Below are 22,346 nucleotides of genomic sequence, written 5' to 3' on the forward strand. Positions count from 1 at the left end.
GGGCCTGAGTGCAGGGCTGGGTGCCCTCCACGGTCATTCCCTGCTGGCCCCGACATGGGAACCTCCCAGGGAGCAGTGCCACCCTGGACAGTGACCTGGCCTCTCTCTACAGGAAGCATAGAGGGGACCGGTGAGATTCCTGAGGCAAAGGGAAGCGAGGGCCAAGGTGACGGCTCAGGAGGGGCCCTGGGAAAGCCGGGGAAGCTGTGGATTGCTAGGGGGAGGTGGGGCCGTGGGGCTAACTTCACTGGACAGCAGGGTGCTGCGGGCGGCTGGTGAGCAGGAGGAGACAGTGAAGGCCCGGTGTGCAAGGATGTGAGGTGTGAAGACTGGCATGGTGCCAGGGGCTGGGAAGCCACCACACCCAACTTCCCAGACCTCAGCCCTGCAGTTCTCAAGGGGATGTGGAAGGACACACAGCAGACTTCAAGCCCGGCGGGTGCAGCCGGCTGTCTCCTTCCCTCCCTTACACTTGCTCTGTGCTGTATTCTGAGGCAGCTTCTGAGTGGGTCTGGACTCTTCTTCTGGAGACGCCTATGTGAGAGGTGGGGAGAGGCTGGGGCAGCAGAGGAAGAGAATGGGCTGCCGGTGGAGGGGAGGCGCCTGGGCTGCAGAAGACAGGTAGGCACTGACCTCCAGCCCAGTGGAGACCTGGATGCATTTTACCTGCAGTTTCACACAGTCCCACAGGCCGGGGCCAGGCACCCACCCCGCAGCACCAGTCACACACGCTCGGAAGTAGCCCAGCTGTGAACAGACCTTTCCTGCTCAGAGCTGGGGTCACAACCCCAGACAGCTGCACAAGCGGGGCCCCTCCAAAAACCAGCAGGAGCATTCCTGGCACAGCCCTTACGGCTGACGCCATCCCTCCCCCCACCTCCCTGATGAGGTATTTGAACTTCTGACGCCCTCTACGTGCAGGACAAGCCTGGTGATGTCACCGACTGATGTCACCGGCTGCAAAGGAACAGGAGTATGCTTTGGTTTTCCCCCCGAGTGCCCAGGTGTGCAGTCCATCCCCCACTGCTGCTGGAGTGTGGTGGGGCTGGTGGGCAGGTAGGGAACTCCTGAGGCTCTGATGTCGCTCAGGCTCGGGCCACAGGTGGAAGCCCTGAAGGGCATGCTCCTGCTGCTGCCTTCTTCTCCCCTCTCACACCAACAAATGGCTCCAAGGAGGTGGCAGGCCTAATGCTGTCCACGTAGCTCTGTCCGGTGGCAGGCTCTCTGACCTCTGGCTCCTGCTGGGCTCAGACGTCAGGAGGCACCGACAAATCGCGAAGAGGGACCTGGGAACATTTCTTCTCCCTGTTCCTCCACTGCCAGGTTGCACTACTGGCCACATCGTCTACTAAATGCCTGGCTTCTGTCAAGCCCCGTCTCCAGGGCAACGGCCACACCCTCCCGTTGTCCCTTCATACCTCAAGACGTCACTGCTCACTGCTCTCTGCCCTCCCCCACCTTTATAGACAGACTCTCTATTATCAGATGTCCTTGTTCGAGTGCACTGGAGTCCCAGCTGGTGCCACTGGCTGGAGGCTGCTTGTTCTACCATGGCTCTCCTTGGATTTATTCCATGCCTTTGACAGGCATTCATTGGGCATCTACCGGGTACACCAGGCCTGTGTAGGTACCACTACAGGGAAGAGTAAGACTTGGGTCCTAGCCCACAATAGCCTGAGCCACAGTGGGGAAGGAGGTGGGAGGGACCGTCAGGGGCCTGAGATCCCAGGGCCCCCGGTGTCCTTCTCAATATCCCAATGCATGTCCCAGGAGGGGAAAACGGTACCTGTGTCAGTGTTGTGGAGTGGTTCACTGCATCATAAGTCAGTGTCCACATTATTTTTATTGGTACTCCAGTGCTACCATTTCTCATTCTTTATCAGGATGGTCAAGAAAACCATCTACGGCAGGACAGATTGTCCTCCCTTCATTCTTGCCATACTCTGGTTCGGCACGTGGGACAAGAAAGTCATGTAGCTGGGTACACACACACCAGCATGAAAACATTATTTCTGTAGGAACAAATGTATGTGCATAGACACACAAATAGTCTACAAGTATCCACACCAGCTTACAACTGTGCCCCCTCTGGGGTTGTATTAATAGACAGCAGCAAAGAGGAGATTTAACTTTATCCAGAAGGTCTGAGTTTTATTTTTTTTTCAGGAGTCATTGTTTGTTTTGTAAATCAGTACAAGTTCCTGGATTGGTTTTGTAACTTAATCTTATTGAAGTATAATTGATTTACAATGTTGTTTTAGTTTCTAGTGAAACTATTAATATCAGGGCTGCCCTGATGGCTCAGTTGGTAAAGAATCCGCCTGCAATGCAGGAGACCCCGGCTCGATTCCTGGGTTGGGAAGATCCGCTGGAGAAGGGATAGGCTACCCACTCCAGTATTCTTGGGTTTCTCTTGTGGCTCAGCTGGTAAAGAATCTTCCCGCGATGTGGGAGACCTGGGTTCAGTCCCTGGATTGGAAGGATCCCCTGGAGAATGGAAAGGCTACCCACTCCAGTATTCTGGCCTGGAGACTTCCATGGACTATATAGTCCATGGGGTGGCAAAGAGTCGGACACAACTGAGCAACTTTCACTTCACTTTCTTTAGTTTCTGGTGAAACTACTAATACAAGGTGATTCAGATGTATATAACTGATTCAGGGGTGTGTGTGTGTGTGTGTGTGTGTGTGTGTGTGTGTGTGCATGCACGCACATGCGCGCTCAGTCGTGTCCAACTTTTTGCAACCCCAGGGACTGTAACCCACCAGGCGTCTCTGTCCATGGGATTCTCCAGGCAAGAATATTGGAGTGGGTTGCCATTTCCTCCTCCAGAGGATCTTCCTGACCCAGGGATCAAACTCGAATCTCATGTCTCCTGCATTGGTAGGTGTGTTCCACTAGCACCTCCAGGGAAGCCTAATATAGATATTGTTTTCCATGTTCTTTTCCATTATGGTTTATTATAGGATACTGAATTTATTTATTTATTCTATGGCTGTGCTGGGTCTTCGTTGCTGCGGGGGCTTTTCTGTCGTTGCGGCGAGCACTGGCTACTCTTCATGGTGTTGCGCGGGCGTGTCTTTGCCGTGTCTTCTGTTACTGTGGAGCACAGACTCTAGGTGTGTGAGCCTCAGTAGTTGTGGTTCCTGGGCTCTTGAGGACAGGTTGGATAGTTGCAGCACACAGGCTTAGTTGCTCTACTGCATATGGGATCTTCCTGGACCAGGGATTGAATCTGTGCTTCCTGCATTGACAGGTGGATTCTTTTTCATTGAGCCACCAGGGAAGCCCTGTTGTTTATTTTAGATATAGTAGTTTGTATCTGAGCCTGGTAGGCTGCAGTCCATGGGGTCACAAAGAGTCGGACACTTACTGAGTGACTTCACTTTCACTTTTCACTTTCATGCATTGGAGAAGGAAATGGCAACCCACTCCAGTGTTCTTGCCTGGAGAATCCCAGGGACAGGGGAGCCTGATGGGCTGCTATCTATGGGGTCACACAGAGTCGGACACAACTGAAGCAACTTAGCAGCAGCTGCAGCAGGTTATATCTGCTAATCCCAAACTCCCAATTTCTCTCTTCCCCACCCTTTTTCCTCTTTGGTAACGGTAAGTTTGTTTTCCATGTCTGTGAGTCTATTTCTGTTTACGTTTCATAAGTTAATGTATGTCATATTTTAAATCCCACATTTAAGTGATATCATATGAAATTAGTCTTTCTCTTTCTGAGTTACAGTACTTAGTATGATAATCTCTAGATCCATCCATGTTGCTGCAAATGGCATTATTTCATTCTTTTTGATGGTTGAGTGGTAGTCCATTGTATACATGTATCACATCTTCTTTATCCATTCATCTGTCAACGAACATTTAGGTTGTATCCATGTCTTGACTACTGTAAATAGTGCTGCTATGAAAACAGGAGTGCATATATCTTTTCAAATTATAGTTTTGTTCAGATACATGCCCAGGAGTGGGATTTGCTCTTCCTATGTTAATCCTATCTTTAGTTTTATGAGGAACATTCTTACTATTTCCTATAGTGGCCACACCAGTTTATATTCCCACAAACAGTGTTGGAGGATTCCCTTTCTCCACACCCTCTCCAGCCTTTGTTATTTGTAGACTTTTAAACGATGGTCATTCTGACTAGTGTGAGGTGGTACCTCACTGTAGTGGTGATTTGAATTTCTCTAATAATCAGTGATGTTGAGGATCTTTTCATATGCCTGTTGGCCACCTGTATGTCTTTTTTGGAGAAATGTTTATTTAGGTCTTCTGCCCACTTTTTTTTGTTTGTTTGTTTTGCAGTTTCAGTACCAATAAGGTTTTATTCATTGTATATTCCCAAGGAAAAGAAAGGGAAGGGAAAAGGGTCAGCAAATATGTTACAAAATGATAGCAAATGGGAAGGGAAGTACCTGGCACAGCAAAACCAGCCGTCAAATAAACACTGCCCAGATGGGGTCGCCAAGGCCCAGGGGGCTATGTCTCCTGCAGTTCAGGAATGAGAAGGGATGAGGGAAAGAACAGATGGGTACATACTTTTCTACCCTCCCTCCCTATAAATTCAAGATTTCATACAAAGCTTTGGTTTCTAGCAGTAAACATGGAGTTACATTCGCCCATCTGCTATTAAACAATGTTGTGGCTACTTTGACGTGTTTCTTGCACCCGCATAATCGTTCCTGAGTGACTTGGATATATATTCATCTTTCCTTTCGTGGTCTCCCAGCCCATCTTCTACATAGAAAGCCCTCTTTATTGCTCCTCTCTACCCTTGGATTATAAATTAAAGTTGGTCTTAATCCATCCAAATATAGCAGTCCTAGCATGAATCAAATCAAGGAATGGACATGACTCAAGATTGGGAACAAGGGATGCAGAGATCTTAGCTTCTTCAGGATTTTTGCACAAATCGTTTAATTGCAGATACCCCACAAATTTAACATATATGGTCTATTTTGGGAGGCACAAAGGTAGAAAGAGGAGGGGGTAGAAATCTAGTTTTTAGGACAGATCTTGTTTGAAATAGGAAATAAAGGAAGGGGAACACGAAAGTGCGATTCAAGATGATCCTGCTTCAAGAAATGGGGCCCCCAAGCTTATGTTTCAGATCTTTTTGCCTGGTGCAGAACATTTTGTCAAAGATGCTTTGGCTATTTTTCTCAATATAAAAATAAGTTTGTAAACAATAAAACCCCAAAAGAATATGGAGAAGACCGACACATTATATTTACACAAACTAGGCCACCTAGAAGTCACCAAATCAGCTACTTGTGAAGTCCTACAAAGCCCAGACAGATATAATAACTAGAGGGGGCAGCAGTTGGGGGAGGTAGGGATCAGACATGCATCACCCAATGCATTCTATTGCATTTGCCCCATGACAACACAGTGAGGTAGGTCTGCAGTGATCTCACAGCATGTAAATGAACCCCCCCTCCACTTTCTCCTTTAGCTGCTGCTAAGTCGCTTCAGTCGTGTCCAACCCTGTGTGACCCCATAGATGGCAGCCCACCAGGCTCCCCCGTCCCTGGGACTCTCCAGGCAAGAACACTGAAGTGGGTTTCCATTTCCTTCTCCAATGCATGAAAGTGAAAAGTCAAAGTGAAGTCGCTCAGTCATGTCCTACTCTTAGAGACCCCATGGACTGCAGCCTACCAGGCTCCTCCATCCATGGGATTTTCCAGGCAAGAGTACTGGAGTGGGATGCCATTGCCTTTTCGTCTCCTTTAGCTGCCATGATACTAATCACTGCTTCAGCAGGGCAGGACCCTGGCTCTGGGAACCACAAAGAAGCCATTGCTGATGGTCCCTCTGGAACCATCAGAAAGGAGAAAAACCCCAGAATCATTAAAGATCTTGTCCTTGCTTCATATATCCATCCCTGCGCAGCTCAAGATGGGTACAGAGGCATTGTTCTTAAAAACCTCTCCTTACCAACTTCCATTTCTTATAAAAACACACACTTACACCCTGTTGTGCAGGGTCGGCCTAGCCCAGTCAGGTGAAGGATGGATCTGGTATATAAAGCGAGTCCTGTGCCCTGGGATTATAGATCTGGAACAGGAATCCTTTATCACACATACAGATGACCTTTTTCTAATCTTGGCTTCCCCTCCCTGCACTTCTTACCTGACCCAGCCTCTCCTAACCTCTCTGCACCATGTTTTCCTGTTCAGACCAATTTCCAATCTTTCAGTACGAAGGAGACCCAAGTCATAGGGCAACCCAGTTAAAACCTAGTCTCTCATGAAACGCTGAAGATGGAGGGGTTTCAAGAGGACACTATAGCAGAAGAGCCACCTCTAATTGGCAAAAATAAGGTAGTTCAATAGGCTGCTGCTGCTGCTGTTAAGTCGCTTCAGTCGTGTCTGACTCTGTGCGATCCCATAGACAGCAGTCCCCTGGATTCCCCGTCCCTGGGATTCTCCAGGCAAGAACACTGGAGTGGGTTGCCATTTCCTTCTCCAATGCATGAAAGTGAAAAAGTGACAGTGAAGTCGCTCAGTCATGTCCGACTCTTAGCGACCCCATGGACTGCAGCCCACCAGGCTCCTCCGTCCATGGGATTTTCCAGGCAAGAGTACTCCAAATAGTTGTTCTCTCTGGTGGTGCAGCAACAAAAAGCATTCCTGCCATGCAGACCCGGAGCTGCTGCCTACTTATCCCTGAGATTACTCATGAACCTGAGAACACAGTGCAGGAATGAGGGCCTTAGATTAAAATACACAAAATACAAAACCAGAATATTTATATTACGGGAAAAAAAAAAGTTGAAATGCACAAGATACGTCATTCACACACAGCTAGTGCAGTTGACATCCTGGAGAAAGTGGGACCCAAGGTACAGTCAGCAAAGGCAGCAAATAAATAATATTGTGTTGGCCCAGGTTGGGGTGAGAATGAGCTTAGAAGCGGCAGGTCTGTGGCTGTTCCCTCGATCACCCCTTTTGCCTGTCATCACAACCCATTTCTTGAGACATTTCTCAGCATTCTGTCCCAAGATGGGGTTATGAGGAGAGAAAATGAGGAAAACCCTGCCACCCCCCCTGAGATGTTTCATCCCACAGAATGTAGTGGTTTGTGGGTTGGGTCCATCAATCTGTTCTCTTCTTAATCTTTACACTCTGATATGGGAAATATTATTCCACATTCTTCTTTAAGAGTCAAACAACTTCCCTACCCAGGCCACTTTCAAAAGCTGGAGATTCTGGAGTTGGAGACTCAGATAAAGCATGCAGGGAGGGTTAACCCCCAAAGCCCTCATGTGCATTTGGATAGGGCTGATTGGAGTTTCTTTGCCTCACCCCTTCTTCCCACCAAGAGGGAAGAAGAGGTGATTCTGTGGACTCTAGCCTCAGATATATGGCAGTGCCAGCTGCTCCCTACCCACCCTGTCCCCACTTTCTCCACTCTGCCGATTGATGCCTGCTCCTCAAAATTTTCTGATCACAAAAGGATAGCCCCCACCCACTGTGACTTGATTCTGGGCCTTAGGGAGCATGGCAGAGCTATGGATCTCTTCTTCCTCCTCCGGAAAGTAGGCTGGCTTTCCCTGGGGGCTGGGAGCTCGCTGGGCCTTCAGTGGGCACGAGGCTACCACGTGGCTGATGCTCTGGCAGAAGTGGCACTTCTTGGGCTGGGGTGGCAGTTTGCATTCCTTGGCGTGATGGTCTAGACCTGCACAGTTGTAGCGCCTGTCTCCCTTTGATCTGTGTTTCTGCATATTCTTCCCTTTGGGCCGCCTTTCACTCCCAATACAGAACACCCCACCAGGGCCGGTGACTCGGATAGATTCCAGGCCCTTGGTGGACTTCTTAAAGGTGAACTCCACGGCCTCACCCCACTTCAGGCTCAGGAAGCCCTCCATGTACAGCTTACTCTGGTGCACAAAGACATCCACCGGGGGGTCGAGCGCGACCCCTGTGCGAGCGGTCATGGACAGGAAGCCAAACCCCATGTGCACGTTGAACCACTTACAGATGCCAGCAGCTGCAGCTCCTCAGCTGCGCTGGCCTCGTCCTCTGGTGTCTTCTCCGGCGCTTTGGTGCAGCCACCTGCAAACTGCTGGTTTGACACAGAGCCCATGGTAGTCAGCTGAGCCGGCGATCCCGGGCCCCTTCTCCGGTGGCTGCTGGCCCCAGAGAAATCTGGAGGCAAAGGGGTGGCCCGGGGAAGAGGCAGCTACATCTTCCCCAGCTCTGCCCACTTTTTGATTGGTTTATTTGGTTTATATTTTGGTTGTTGTTGAGCTGTTTGTATATTTTGGAAATAAGCCCTTATCAGCTGCATTGTTTGCAAATATTTTCTTTCAGTCCATAGATTGTTTTTGTTTTGTTTATGGTTACCTTTGCTGTGTAAAAGCTTATAAATTTGATTATGCCTCATTTGTTCATTTTTGCTTTTATTTCTGTTGCCTTGGGAGACTGACTATAAGGTCTGGGTTTTTAATGAAAAATGTATTTATGTATTTCTTGAGTAAATAAAATGCAATAATTTAAAAGAAAATATAATGAGGAAATATCTTATTCAGAATGCTGCTGCTGCTGCTAAGTCGCTTCAGTCGTGTCCGACTCTGTGTGACCCTATAGACGGCAGCCCACCAGGCTCCACCGTCCCTGGGATTCTCCAGGCAAGAACACTGGTGTGGGCTGCCATTTCCTTCTCCAATGCATGAAAGTGAAAAGTGAAATAGGACCCCTGTAATATTGAAAGTATATAGAATGCTCAGAAATTGTGAAAAAAGCTAAACACATAAAAAACTAGAACTACATATGGTTGGTCCAGTAACTCTTACCTAATCAGGTCTGTTTAGTCACTGTTTACTGAGCTGATGGTCTGGATAGAGGAAGGTGGACTCAACCTTCTATCCCAGGAGGGACTGGCCTCTGAGAGCCAGGAGAGGGACTCACCCAATCAGCGAAACAGGGGGAGGTTTCCAGGAGTGACCCTAAGCAGTAAGGCAAGTAAGGCAAGTGGTAGGTGGTGGTGGGGATGGGAAAGGGGAGAAGTGGTCCTGGCAGAGAGAGAAGCATGAGATAATCCTTTTGGTAGAGGGACCCAAAGCTTCCCCCACTTTCCTGTCCTGGAGGAAGGGGCCCAGTCCCTGGCCTTCGTGAGCCACCACCCTTGCAAGGGAGGGCCCGTGTCACACTTCACCACTCACTGGCTGACCAGGGCACTCACTCTGATCTTGGGTGATGGACATGGTCCTCAAGGCCTCCATCACAGTGGGGAAATCCTTGGAAAGCCGGGGTCATGGAAAAGAAGGCTACACGCCTTGGCCATCTTGTTTCTCCAGGGACCCTGTCATTACACTGGTGATAAACCTGCTGTTTTTCCCAATTAGCAGCCTTAATACCTCATGAAAGCCATTAACAGGCTGGTGCAGTGGCTACACATCTTTTGATGTAATTAGCAATGTTGTTAGCCTAATCCATAATCGATACTCGGGTAATTGCTTCCTTGGGTTTGTATTTAGTCCTTGGGGTCTTGGCATCATGAGGATCATCCGTCTCCAGATGTGATAATGAGTGTGTGTCAGTCACTGACAGCCCTGCTTACCCAGGACCCCTCAAGGGACAGCTCAGCAAGCAGACACTGATGGTCAGGCTTTGTCCCCAGCGTCCAGGAGCCTTCGGAGGATGTGGTTGCAGCAAAACCTGGGTCCATCAAGGGCTTGGGTTCCTGCTCTGGGAGTAGAGGTCAAAGGGTGGTCCCAGGGAAAGCTCAGACCCTCCCCCTCTGTATACTGACACTCTTCCAGAAGATTCTAGGGATAATACTGAGGATGGTCCCCCAACTAAAGGTGATGAGACATCATGTCCTTCATATTCTTCCTCCTCATGCTCCCTCAGCTCTGCCCCTCCAAGCCCAGCACACTGTGGCCTGCCTTCCCAGCTTGCTGGGAAGTCTGGGGCTGAGCCCAGTGCAATTTCCTCTCTCTCTGAGGCTGGCGACAGTGATGGCAGCTCAAGGTCAGGCCAGAGCGGCAGGAGAGGAGCCTGTCAAAGGCAGTCCTTATGAATGGGTTCTCATCCGACTGTAATTGGAATTAATATTGAGACTCCGCTTCCAGGAACTTCCCCAGCAGACAAATCTGGGTTGCAGAGGTCTGGGCTGGAATGCTCCGAGAGCCAGCCATAAATCTCTCCCCAACATGACGATGCACAAGCTAATTGCTCTGGAAGTACACAGCATGTCATTCTGTGTCCTCCCAGGCTCGATCCCCTTGCTGGGAACAGGGCCAGGGAGAGGTGGACGGGAGCTGGCAAAGTCACGGTGAAGGAAAACATTTTAATTCATTTAATTATGAGTCTCAGAAAACCAAGCTCTGTTTCTTCTTGAGCTAGTCAAAGGAAATGAGATATGACACTTCCCACCCCCACCTTCCCCTTGGATAAGCTGGAAGTGTTGGATGTGGGCAGCATCAGGCTGAGTGCATCCAGGAGCAGGTCCTATAGGGGGCAGTGGTCCAGCCCGAGCAGGCCTGTGCCCCCCAGCCCCTGATCAGCACCCTCCCCCTTCCTCTCACTCTCTCACACACACATAATCAGCATTATCTCTTTCCCTTCACAATGGACAAAGTTTCATGTTGGATCTACACTTTCTAAGTATGTGCTTGATAAATGGCAAGATGGTAACAGATATGAAACTTCAAATAATAATCATAAACTTTGAAATAATAATCAATAAACTTTTAAATGATAACCATAAGCCTTTCACCAGAATATCTGTACCTATCTGTCCCTCTATCTATCCATGACAGTGATGTATGTTAGTGTATCCACAACATGCCCCACTTAAGTACTGGGCACCGTTCCTTATTGAGGATGCAGGCAGGGCTTGGGTTCCATTCTAAGGGCAGGACATTAGGGTTTAGAGCAAGAGTTGCCCTGGTTGATGCTGTTAGAAGAGTCAGTCTGAGGGACCCTGGATGCTAGCCTGAAGAGGTAAGACATTCTCCTGGAGGAGATAGGAAGCTGGAAGGGGCTTTTCAATAGGGAACTGGCAGATTGTTCTTGCTTGTCTTTGGCCCCTTGGTCTGCCCAAGTGCTAAGCCTGGCAGGCCTCACACCTGGCAGCCTGGGGAACTTGTCCCTCCTTAAGGAGCTTGTGTACTTGCCCAAGCTCGGGGTGCTGCCAACAGCAGAGCTCCACTCCTCCCACTGAGAGGCCTGGGACAAGGTGTCCTTGCCGAGTTCTTTGTTTCCTTCTCTACAAAACAGTATACTGAATTTACACCATCTGACACTGATGTACACTTTAAAACACTTAAATGGTAAATTTTAGGTTATGTCTATTTTATGACAAAAATTTTATAACAATTTAATATCCAATTCATGATAAAAGTCCCAGAAAAATTAACAACAAAGGGGAAATAGCTCAACTTGATAAAGTGTTTTTATTAATATCAAAAACCTACAGTTGACATTATACTTTTTTAGCTACTATCCTTAACTTACTAGGCATTTATTCACATTTTTTAATACTAGAACTATTCCTACCTGCAAAGAGAGCCCTCATCCAGACTCACAGTCAGTACAGGCTGCCTTAAGTGCTCAAAGTAATTTACTAATTAATCGTAGCAATAATCTTGTATATAGTTTCCATTGTTCTTATTGATTTCTTTTGTCTTTATCTCTCTGGGACTTTTGCATTAACAAATCAATTGGATAACATTCTTCATTTTATAGATATTGTTTATTAATAATTAAAATAGTTGTTTATCATTAATTTCACTAACAAGTGCCTTTTGAAATTAATAATTGCCTTCCCAAGGGTTTAATAGAAAAAATTACCCTCTTAGGGTGAGAGAAGACTTATAAAATTTAAAATATATTTTATTCTGTAAAAATCAAAATTTAAATTTTGCTTTAAATTTGATTAAAATAGTTATTTATCATTGATTTCACTAACAAGTGCTTTTTGAAATTAATAATTGCCTTCCCAAGGGTTTAATAGAAAAAAGTACCCTCTTAGGATGAGAGAAGACTTATAAAATTTAAAATATATTTTATTCTGTAAAAATCAAAATTTAAATTTAAATCAGTCTTTTAGGCTGAAAGACTAAATGCTTTTCCCCCCAGCTCAGGAAAAAGATAAGAATGACCACTCTTGCCACAATATTGTACTGATGGGTCTAGATGGTGCAATAAGACAAGAAAATAAAATAAAAGTCATTCAGCCTGGGAAGGAAGAAGTAATGTTTTCTCTGTTTGCAGGTGACTTGATTGTTTACATAGAAAATGCAAAAAAAACATGCAAAAACCCCACCAAACCCTCTGAGAACGCTTGTTAAGGAAGTTCAACAAAGTCACATGATAAAAGATGAACAAAATCAATGTATTTTTATATATTAGCCTGAACACAGGAATACTGAAATTAAATTTAAAATAGACCTATTATACAATTTAGCAGTCCCACTTTTGGGTATATCTGAAGGGAATGAAATCAGTATCTTGAAGAGATATCTCCACTCCCGTGTTCATGGCATCCCTACTCACAATAGCCAAGATAAGGAAACTACTTGAGTGTTGTAAATAGATAAAGAAAATGTTATATATAATTATCCATAAAAAAGAAGGAAATCCTCCCTTTGCAACATCATGGATTAATTTGGACATTATGCTAAGTGAAATAAGCCATATAAAGAAAGACAAATACTGTATGATCTCATCAATATGAGGAATTTTTTAAAAAACTCAGAGAAGAAAAGAGGAAAAGAGTGGTTTCCAAGGTCTTGGGTGGGGGTTGGAGGAGGAAGTGGATAGATGTTGGTCAAAGGGTGAAAGCTTTCAGTTATAAGATGAATAAATTATATTATAACTTTCAGTTATAAGACGAATAATGCACAACATGGTGACTATGGTTAATAATACTATATTGTATACTTTAAATTTGCTGTGAGTAGATTTTTAAGCTTTCTGACCATGTACAAAAAAGGTAACTGTGTGAAGTGATAGATGTGTTAACTTGATTGTGGTAATTATTTCATAATGTATATATATATCAAATAATCATACTGCATACTTTAAATAATCTTCCTTAGTAGTTCAGATGGCAAAGAATCTGCCTGCAATGTGGGAGATCTGGGTTAGACCCCCAGGTCAGGAGGATCCCCTGGAGAAGGAACTGACAAACCACTCCAGTATTCTTGCCTGGAGAATCCCATGGACAGACCATGGAGTTGCAAACAGTCAGACATGATTAAGTGACTAACACTTTCATTTTTCATACTTTAAATACAATTTTGTCAATTATGCCTCAATAAAACTGGAAAAACACAATACTATTTATAATCACTGAAACAAAACATGTAGAGTATTTGAATGCCGAGAACTACTAAACACTGATGAAAGAAATCAAAGATCTAAATAAAGGGAGATACATACTGTGTTTGTATACTGGGAGACTGAACATGGTAGAGATACCTATCAATTCTTCCCAAATTGAGATTATTCTAAAACTTACATGGGAGGTCAAAGGAACTAGAATAACCGAAATCGTTTTGAAAAAGAAAAATAGAATAGGAGGAATTAGTCCACATGATTTTAAGACATTATACAGCTACAGTAATCAAGACTGTGGTACTGGTAGAGGTTAGTTACATAGATGAATGGAACAGAATATGGAACTCAGGAGAAAACTCACAGAATAAAGCCTGCCTGATGAACAAAGCTGGTGGAGGTGATAGAATTCCAGTTGAGCTATTCCAAATCCTGAAAGATGATGCTGTGAAAGTGCTGCACTCAATATGCCAGCAAATTTGGAAAACTCAGCAGTGGCCACAGGACTGGAAAAGGTCAGTTTTCATTCCAATCCCAAAGAAAGGCAACGCCAAAGAATGCTCAAACTACCACACAATTGCACTCATCTCACATGCTAGTAAAGTAATGCTCAAAATTCTCCAAGCCAGGCTTCAGCAATATGTGAACCGTGAACTTCCTGATGTTCAAGCTGGTTTTAGAAAAGGCAGAGGAACCAGAGATCAAATTGCCAACATCCGCTGGATCATGGAAAAAGCAAGAGAGTTCCAGAAAAACATCGATTTCTGCTTTACTGACTATGCCAAAGCCTTTGACTGTGTGGATCACAATAAACTGTGGGAAATTCTGAAAGAGATGGGAATACCAGGCCACCTGATCTGCCTCTTGAGAAATTTGTATGCAGGTCAGGAAGCAACAGTTAGAACTGGACATGGAACAACAGACTGGTTCCAAATAGGAAAAGGAGTACGTCAAGGCTGTATATTGTCACCCTGTTTATTTAACTTATATGCAGAGTACATCATGAGAAATGCTGGACTGGAAGAAACATAAGCTGAAATCAAGATTGCCGGGAGAAATATCAATAACCTCAGATATGCAGATGACACCACCCTTATGGCAGAAAGTGAAGAGGAACTCAAAAGCCTCTTGATGAAGGCAAAGTGGAGAGTGAAAAAGTTGGCTTAAAGCTCAACATTCAGAAAACGAAGATCATGGCATCCGGTCCCATCACTTCATGGGAAATAGATGGGGAAACAGTGGAAACAGTGTCAGACTTTATTTTTCTGGGTTCCAAAATCACTGCAGATGGTGACTGCAGCCATGAAATTAAAAGACGCTTGCTCCTTGGAAGGAAAGTTATGACCAACCTAGATAGCATATTCAAAAGCAGAGACATTACTTTGCCAACAAAGGTCCGTCTAGTCAAGGCTATGGTTTTTCCTGTGGTCATGTATGGATGTGAGAGTTGGACTGTGAAGAAGGCTGAGCGCCAAAGAATTGATGCTTTTGAACTGTGGTGTTGGAGAAGACTCGTGAGAGTCCCTTGGACTGCAAGGAGATCCAACCAGTCCATTCTGAAGGAGATCAGCCCTGGGATTTCTTTGGAAGGAATGATGCTAAAGCTGAAACTGCAGTACTTTGGCCACCTCATGCGAAGAGTTGACTCATTGGAAAAGACTCTGATGCTGGGAGGGATTGGGGGCAAGAGAAGGGGACGACAGAGGATGAGATGGCTGGATGGCATCACTGACTCGATAGACGTGAGTCTGAGTGAACTCCGGGAGTTGGTGATGGACAGGGAGGCCTGGCATGCTGCGATTCATGGGATCACAAAGAGTTGGACACGACTGAGGGACTGATCTGATCTGATCTTTGGCAAGGTGCAAAAGTGACTCAGTAAAGGAAAGATAGCTTGTTCAACAAATAGTGTTGCAGAAATCAGATAGTCATTGGGGAACAAAATGAGTTGAACTTCGATCTAAACCTCATATCTGATTTTAAAAAATTAACTTACTAAGGATGATAGACTTAAATGTAAAAGTTAAAACTATAAAGCTTTTGGAAAAAAATAAGAGAAAAAATTCGGGACCTAGGATTAGGCAAAGTGTTCTTCGACTTGACACTAAAAGCTCAATCCATTTAAAAAATCAATAAATTGGGCTTCTTCAGAATTAGAAACTTTTGCTGTGCAGAATATTCTATTAAGAGGATGAAAGACAAGCTATAGACAATATGTTTGGAAAATATATTTGTAGGCCACATATCTGATAAAAATATAAAATATACAAAGAACTCTCAGGAGGCAATAAAGAAAAAAAAAACCCAATTAGAAAATGGGCAAAGGACATGAAGAGACATCTCACCAAAGATGGCGAATAAGCACATGAAAAGATATTCAACATCACTGACCATCAGAGGAATGAGAATTAAAACCACTACACATCTATCAGAATGTCTAAAATAAAAATAGTGACACCACCAAATGCTGGTGAGGATGCGGAGAAGCTAGATCCATTGGATACATTGCTCATGAGAACATAAAATGGTAAAGCCACTCTGGGAAACAGTTTGGCAGTTCTTTAAGAACAAAACAAAACAGAACAAGCAGCAGCAATAACAACAACAACAAAATCCCTAAGTATGCAACTACACTGTGACCCAGCAACTGCATTCCTAGGCGTTTATATACGAGAAATGAAAACTTAGGTTTACACAAAAATCTGTACAAGAAGATACATAACAGCTTTTTTGGTAGTAGCTGAAAATTGCAAACACCCTAGAAAACAGTCTTTCATTGAGTGATTGGTTAAACAAACTATGGCAAATCCACACCATGGAATTTTACACAGCATTAACAAGGAACAAATTATTGGTCCATGCATCAACCTGAATGAAACTCCAGAGGATTATGCCAAGTGAAAAAAACCAAAGCCAAGGATACATACTTCATGACTCCATTTGCATAACATTCTTGAAATGATTGATGTTTCCCAGGGGTTAAGGATGGGGCAGGGTTAAGGGGCAGGAAGCTCCTTTCCTTGGGGGAGCTGAGGCGGGGGGACATGTATAACAATAAAATGGCAACATGAAGATCCTTGTGGTGATGGAAATACTGTGTCTCTCCACTGTATCTATGGTTATCCTGATTGTGACATTGTAGTATAGTTTTACAAGATGTTATCATTGGAGGAAATTGGGTAAAAAGTACATTATACATGTACTAATAAACCTCTGTATTATTTATTAGAATTTCATATGAATCTGTTTTTAAAAATTAAAAGTTTCATTAAAAAGTACTAAGAAAGTTGCCTAGGTTTAACAAAATCAAGCTAAGCTGTGAATTTAATGACATAAAGCATTAAAACAAAGTTATCTTTGATTACCTGACTTTTAAACTTCATCCAAGTGATCTGTATACATTGTCGATATAAAACGTTTAAGCCTATTACAAGGCTTATAAAGAAAAATGGCAGTCCTTTGCCCTAACGCTCTCCACCCCTAGAAGGATCTCATTTAGGCTTTATAGATCTTCCATCTGGTATATACTTTCAGATTCTAAGAAAAATGCTTACATTGCTATTTCTTGATTTTTCCATTTAGATGTCAACTAAGTGATGAACCTGCTTTCAAGGAAACTAAGAGTGGTTCTGCTTACATCCCCTCCTCTCTCCACCCCCTGCCCTCAACTTCCAGTGGCATTATCTCATGACAGCTTCTTTTTAAAAAAATAATATGTATTTATTTATTTGGCTGTGTCAGATCTTAGTTGCAGTGAGCAGGGTCTTCAGTTGTGGCACATGGGATCCAGTTCCCTGACCAGGGATCGAACCCAGGCCCCCTGCATTGGGAGCACGGAGTCTTAGCTACTGGATCACCAGGGAAGTCCCTCTTATGATATCGTTTTAAATTAATTTTACTTTTTAATATATGATTAAGTAAATATCTTTTATAGCCAAGTCAGATCCTTTTCTATTCGTTCACCCAGGCATGCACACCTAGTATAAGCCAGGCACTGTTCTAGGTACTGAGGACCCAGCACAGAACAAAACAAATGAAATGCTTTGCATTGAGGTCAAGGAGCTGGATAAGAAACAAATATGTGATTATTTTTCTAGTCTTAAGCACTACAGAGGATTAGAGAATGGGGTGCAAAATGCTCTTGAGCAATAACCACAAAATATTATATAGTAGATGAACTGCCAAGAATTGACTATATTAATAAGAAAAGGAACATGTCAATACAGCAAATGCTTGAGTGTCTACTGTTATTCCTAGTGCTGTGTTAGACTATGAGTATTCAGAATGAGTACTAGTCCTCCCCTACAAAAGCCCACAATATAGAAGTATTGTCGAAAGTTCGTTTGGGTTTTTCCATCACAACTTACAGAAAAACCTGAACAATATTTTTGGCCAACCCAATAATTCTGTGTCAGGTATTTCACTGAATGTTGAGTAACTGTCAATCATATTGTAACTTTCATGCTTAGGTCAAAAAGCAGTACCAGCAGCAGCATCACCTTTTGGTGATAATTTGACATTCATGATTTTTTTTCTATTAACTTTCATTTTTTGATTTTTCTATAATCATGCAATGTCTCTTTTTTATTAAAGATAGTTGATTTACAATGCTGTGTTAATTTCTGCTGTATAGCAAAGTAATTCAGTTATATATATATGTATACATTCTTTTTCATACTCTTTTCATTATGGTTTATCACAGGATACTGAATACAGTTCTCTGTGCTATACAGTAGGGCCTTCTTGTCTGTCTATCCTATACGTGATAGTTTGCATTTGCTAACTCCAGATTTCCAATCCATTCTTCCTCCTCCCCCATCCTCCTCTCCCTTTGCAATCACAAGGCTGTTCTCTAGGTCTGTGAGTCTATTTCCTAAGTTTATTTGTGCCCTATTTTAGATTGCATGTTTAAGTGATATCATATGATATTTGTCTTTCTTTATCTGACTTACTTCACAGTAAACAATCTCTAAGTTCATTCATGTTGCTGCAAATGGCATTATTTTGTTCTTTTTTGTGGCTGATTAGTATTCCACTGTGTATATATATCACATCTTCTGTATCCATTCACTTATCTATGGACACTTGGACTGTTGCCATGTTTTGGTCATTGCAAATAGTGCTGCTATGAACATAGGGATGCATGTATCTTTTCAAATTATAGTTTTGCCTGAATATATGCCCAGGAGTGGGATTCTTGGATCCTTTGGCAACTCCATTTTTAGTTTTCTGAGGAGCCTCCATACTGTTTTCCCTAATGGCTGCACTGCCTTTTCTTGTTAGGATTTTTAGTAGAGCTTTGATTAAAATGCTTCTTTGGTATTATAGCAGAGATATGTGATTTTCCAATTTATTATACATTCTTGTTTTCCTAAAATATCAAGAATAATGGGGAAAACCTTGTCTTTAAAATTTAAAAAAAAGAGGACAGTTTTGTTTTAAAGGTGACAAGTTGCAGGAATAAGGAGAACAACAATTCTAATATAAAGACACATAGGAAGCATGTCAAGTTTTTTTTTTTTTTTTAAGGCAATGGAGAAAGCTAAGTCTCATATATATATAAAGCTGGCCCTGTTGCATACCTTAGGGATACTTCTTGAAGCCAGTTGACCTATTTATGTATTTCATGTAACTGTGTCTCCACTTCCCCAGAAGCACTGATCTCTTGTTTCAGAGAAACAGAGGCCTCAGAAGTCAAGCAGAAGTTTGCAACTGGCAGAGCTATAGGATTCCCAACATTGTAGCAAATCCAACGTTTGAAGCTTAGATTACCTTTCTTTTTAAAAGAATGAAATTTACTTATTATAATTGAAGGATAATTGCTCTACAGCATTGTGTTGCTTCTGCCATACGTCAACATGAAGCAGCCCTGGGTATACCTGCATACCCTCTCTCCTGAACCTCCCTCCCACCTCCTTCCCCATCCCACCCGTCTAGATTGTTAGAGAGCCCTGGTTTGAGTTCCCTGCATCATACAGCAAATTCCCATTGGCTGTCTATTTTACATATGATGGTATATATGTTTCCAGGGATGTATGGAGAGAGTAACATGAATTAGCTTTGTTTGTAGGGGAAACAGTGGGAACACTGGCTGACTTTATTTTGGGAGGCTCCGAAATCACTGCAGATAATGACTACAGCCATGAAATTAAAAGACGCTTACTCCTTGGAAGGAAAGTTATGACCAACCTAGACAGCATATTAAAAAGCAGAGACATTGCTTTGTCAACAAAGGTCCGTCTAGTCAAGGCTGTGGTTTTTCCAGTGGTCATGTATGGATGTGAAAGTTGGACTATAAAGAAAGCTGAGCACCGAAGAATTGATGCTTTTGAAATGTGGTGTTGGAGAAGACTCTTGAAAGTCCCTGGCCTACAAGGAGATCCAACCAGTCCATCCTAAAGGAGATCAGTTCTGGGTGTTCATTGGAAAGACTGATGTTGAAGCTGAAACTCCAATACTTTGGCCACCTGATGCAAAGAGCTGACTCATTTGAAAAGACCCTGATGCTGGGGAAGATTGAGGGCAGGAGGAGAAGGGGACGACAGAGGATGAGATGGTTAGATGGCATCACTGACTCAATGGACATGGGTTTGGGCACACTCTGGGAGTTGGTGATGGACAGGGAGGCCTGGCGTGCTGTGGTTCATGGGGTCACAAATAGTCAGACATGACTGAGCAACTGAACTGAACTGTAGCAGCCTGAGATATGTGAACGATAACATTATCTTTCTGGGCCCAGGGCAAAACAATAGGTGAACAAAAAAATGATAAAAACCTTTATGGTGTAAGAATTAGGAAAAGAATGGTCAGAGATGGAAAGAGGAATGGGAAGAAATATTATTGGGCCAGCGTCTTGTGGGGAAGCAGCCAACCTCCATGTCAGTTACTTCTGTTCCTAGTCAATTGGATTTGAAGGTCTTCAGCATTTGCATGCTTTCTTTTTTTTTTAATGTCACGAGCTTGTGTGTTAGAGATGTAATAATGTCTATGTATTGGAATACATCATGGTTTGATCTAAAAATTTATGTAACTTCTACTGTTAAAAAAAAAAAAAGGAAAACCCAAACCCAATGCTCAAGTATTTGGACTTTTTAAAAGTTATTTTGATCAAGTATCGAAGACACGAAGTTCACCTTGTAATGGCCAGAAGAATTTAGGAAACAGGACTACTGAGAATTGCCAACTCTCAGATCTGTGCAGCATGTGTGTGTGTGTGTGTGAGAAACGGTGTATAAAATGGTATAGGTGCTAAAAAGGGAACAGTGTTTGCACTCAGCCTTTAAACAAACATAGAATACAGAACACAGTACTTAAAAATTGAAGTAGAATTTAATATCTACTTAGTTATTTCCTCTCAGTTCAGTTCAGTCGCTCAGTTGTGTCCGACTCTTTCCTTTAGGTAATATGAAAAACTGAGATGCAGAAGTAAATTGATACCAGGGATGAAATAAGAATAGATAAAAATGCTGACGACTCTGAGTGTTATTCTTCCCAGCAGCTTTCAAACCCTCCCTGGATCTCTCAGCAGAGCCTTACCGACTACTAGCTGAGGACAGCTCCAGGGAGGGCTCCAGTCTTCTCAGAGCGGACAGAGGAGACACTAGGGGCCTGACAAGGGAGATCTTGTTTCCTAAATTCTTCTGGCCATTACAAGGTGAACTTCGTGTCTTCCATACTTGATCAAAATAACTTTTAAAAAGTCCAAATACTTGAGCATTGGGTTTGGTTTTTCCTTTTTTTTTTTTAACAGTAGAAGTTAGATCACCTGACAAGGGCGATCACGGATCTGAGCCCTGTGGGTTTCTGGAGGAAGAGCTTATCCAGGCAGGAGGAAAGGAAAGCCCCAATGCCCTGGGTGGGAGTAAGCTTGGTGTGTCCCCAGGCTGATGAGACAGAGCGATGGAAAAGAGGAGGGAACCAGAGGAGATGACATCAGAGCCCGGGCAGCGGCGGCAGGGGGTCGGGGGGGAGCTAACAGTCCCCCTTTCCACCCGGGGCCCCCCACCTTGTTGGAAGTCAGGCTCGCTTCTCACTTACTGATGCCCTGCCTGCCCTTGGTGCTAAGATTCGGCCTTTTCCACTCTGTGAAGTTAGGTACCACTCATCCTCCAAGTTTCCATCTTTCAAAATTCTGTGACAGCCTGCATCTGCTGTCCTGTCTTCTCCCCACAGAGCTCCGTCACCTCTTCCTGCCGCTCATCTCCCAGGGATAGAAACTCCATACCCGAGGGAGGGGCGGGGGGCCCACCTGGAGGGCTGAGGCAGTCAGCAGAGATGTCACCAGGGAAATGGAGCTCAGCTGAACGGGAGCGAGTGAGGAGGAGGAGGAGAGGGTGCTGCGTTCCCAACAGCTGGGCTGTGTGGTCCTTGTCACGCTCGGCTTCCCCAGCTCGGGCTATTTTGGGTCAGGCAGCAGGCACCTGCCGTGGTAGCACCGTGGGTGGTGAGTGGCAGGCTCGCCTACCTCCTCCAGCTGCCTGGGAACAGGGCCAGGCTGGTCCCAGCTCAGGCTGGGTGAGGGGTCAACACCCCTGGAGGAGAGCCTGGAGGAGCCCTTGGAGCAGGGAAATCAGTTTCCTGTCAACATCAGCTTCTGTGGTGCTCAGTTTAGGGAGGGGACAGGTGTCTAAGCAGATACCTGCCAGGCCGGCCAGGCAAAGGATGCACCCCATGACGCAGGCCATAGGCACTGTCTCTGGGTGGGCTGGGGTCTGGGGACAGTCTTCACTACCAGTCAGCAGTTGAATAGGGCAAGAGCATAGGAGTTTGTTAAGCTGAGCAGTTCTGGGCAAAGAGCAAAAGGCAAGGAAGGAGGCTCAGGGAGTCCTTGTGGGGGCAGGAGCCTCTCCTGGGGATGCTCTGGCTTTGTCATAGGGCCAGGAGTTGGGGGGCTCCCAACAGGGCTGGCATAGTGGAAGCAGCTGCTTCCCACAGCTCTGAGCAACCCTTACAGCTACCGGGGAGGTGACATTCCCTCATCTGAGGAGGCAGGATGTGTCTCCTGGCCAGTTTCACCTTCTCATTACCCTCACAACTGAGGGTGTGCATGTT

The 22,346-nt window shown here is 44.4% G+C and overlaps 1 pseudogene; it reads right to left on the reverse strand.

Moving 5' to 3' along the window:
* Window positions 1-7,441: 7,441 nt before the first annotated feature.
* LOC133240254 (protein lin-28 homolog A-like) lies at window positions 7,442-8,163 on the reverse strand (annotated as a pseudogene).
* Between the last annotated feature and the right edge of the window lie 14,183 nt (window positions 8,164-22,346).

Source organism: Bos javanicus, chromosome 28 (assembly GCF_032452875.1).
Source record: "Bos javanicus breed banteng chromosome 28, ARS-OSU_banteng_1.0, whole genome shotgun sequence".
Taxonomy (NCBI): Eukaryota; Metazoa; Chordata; class Mammalia; order Artiodactyla; family Bovidae; genus Bos; species Bos javanicus.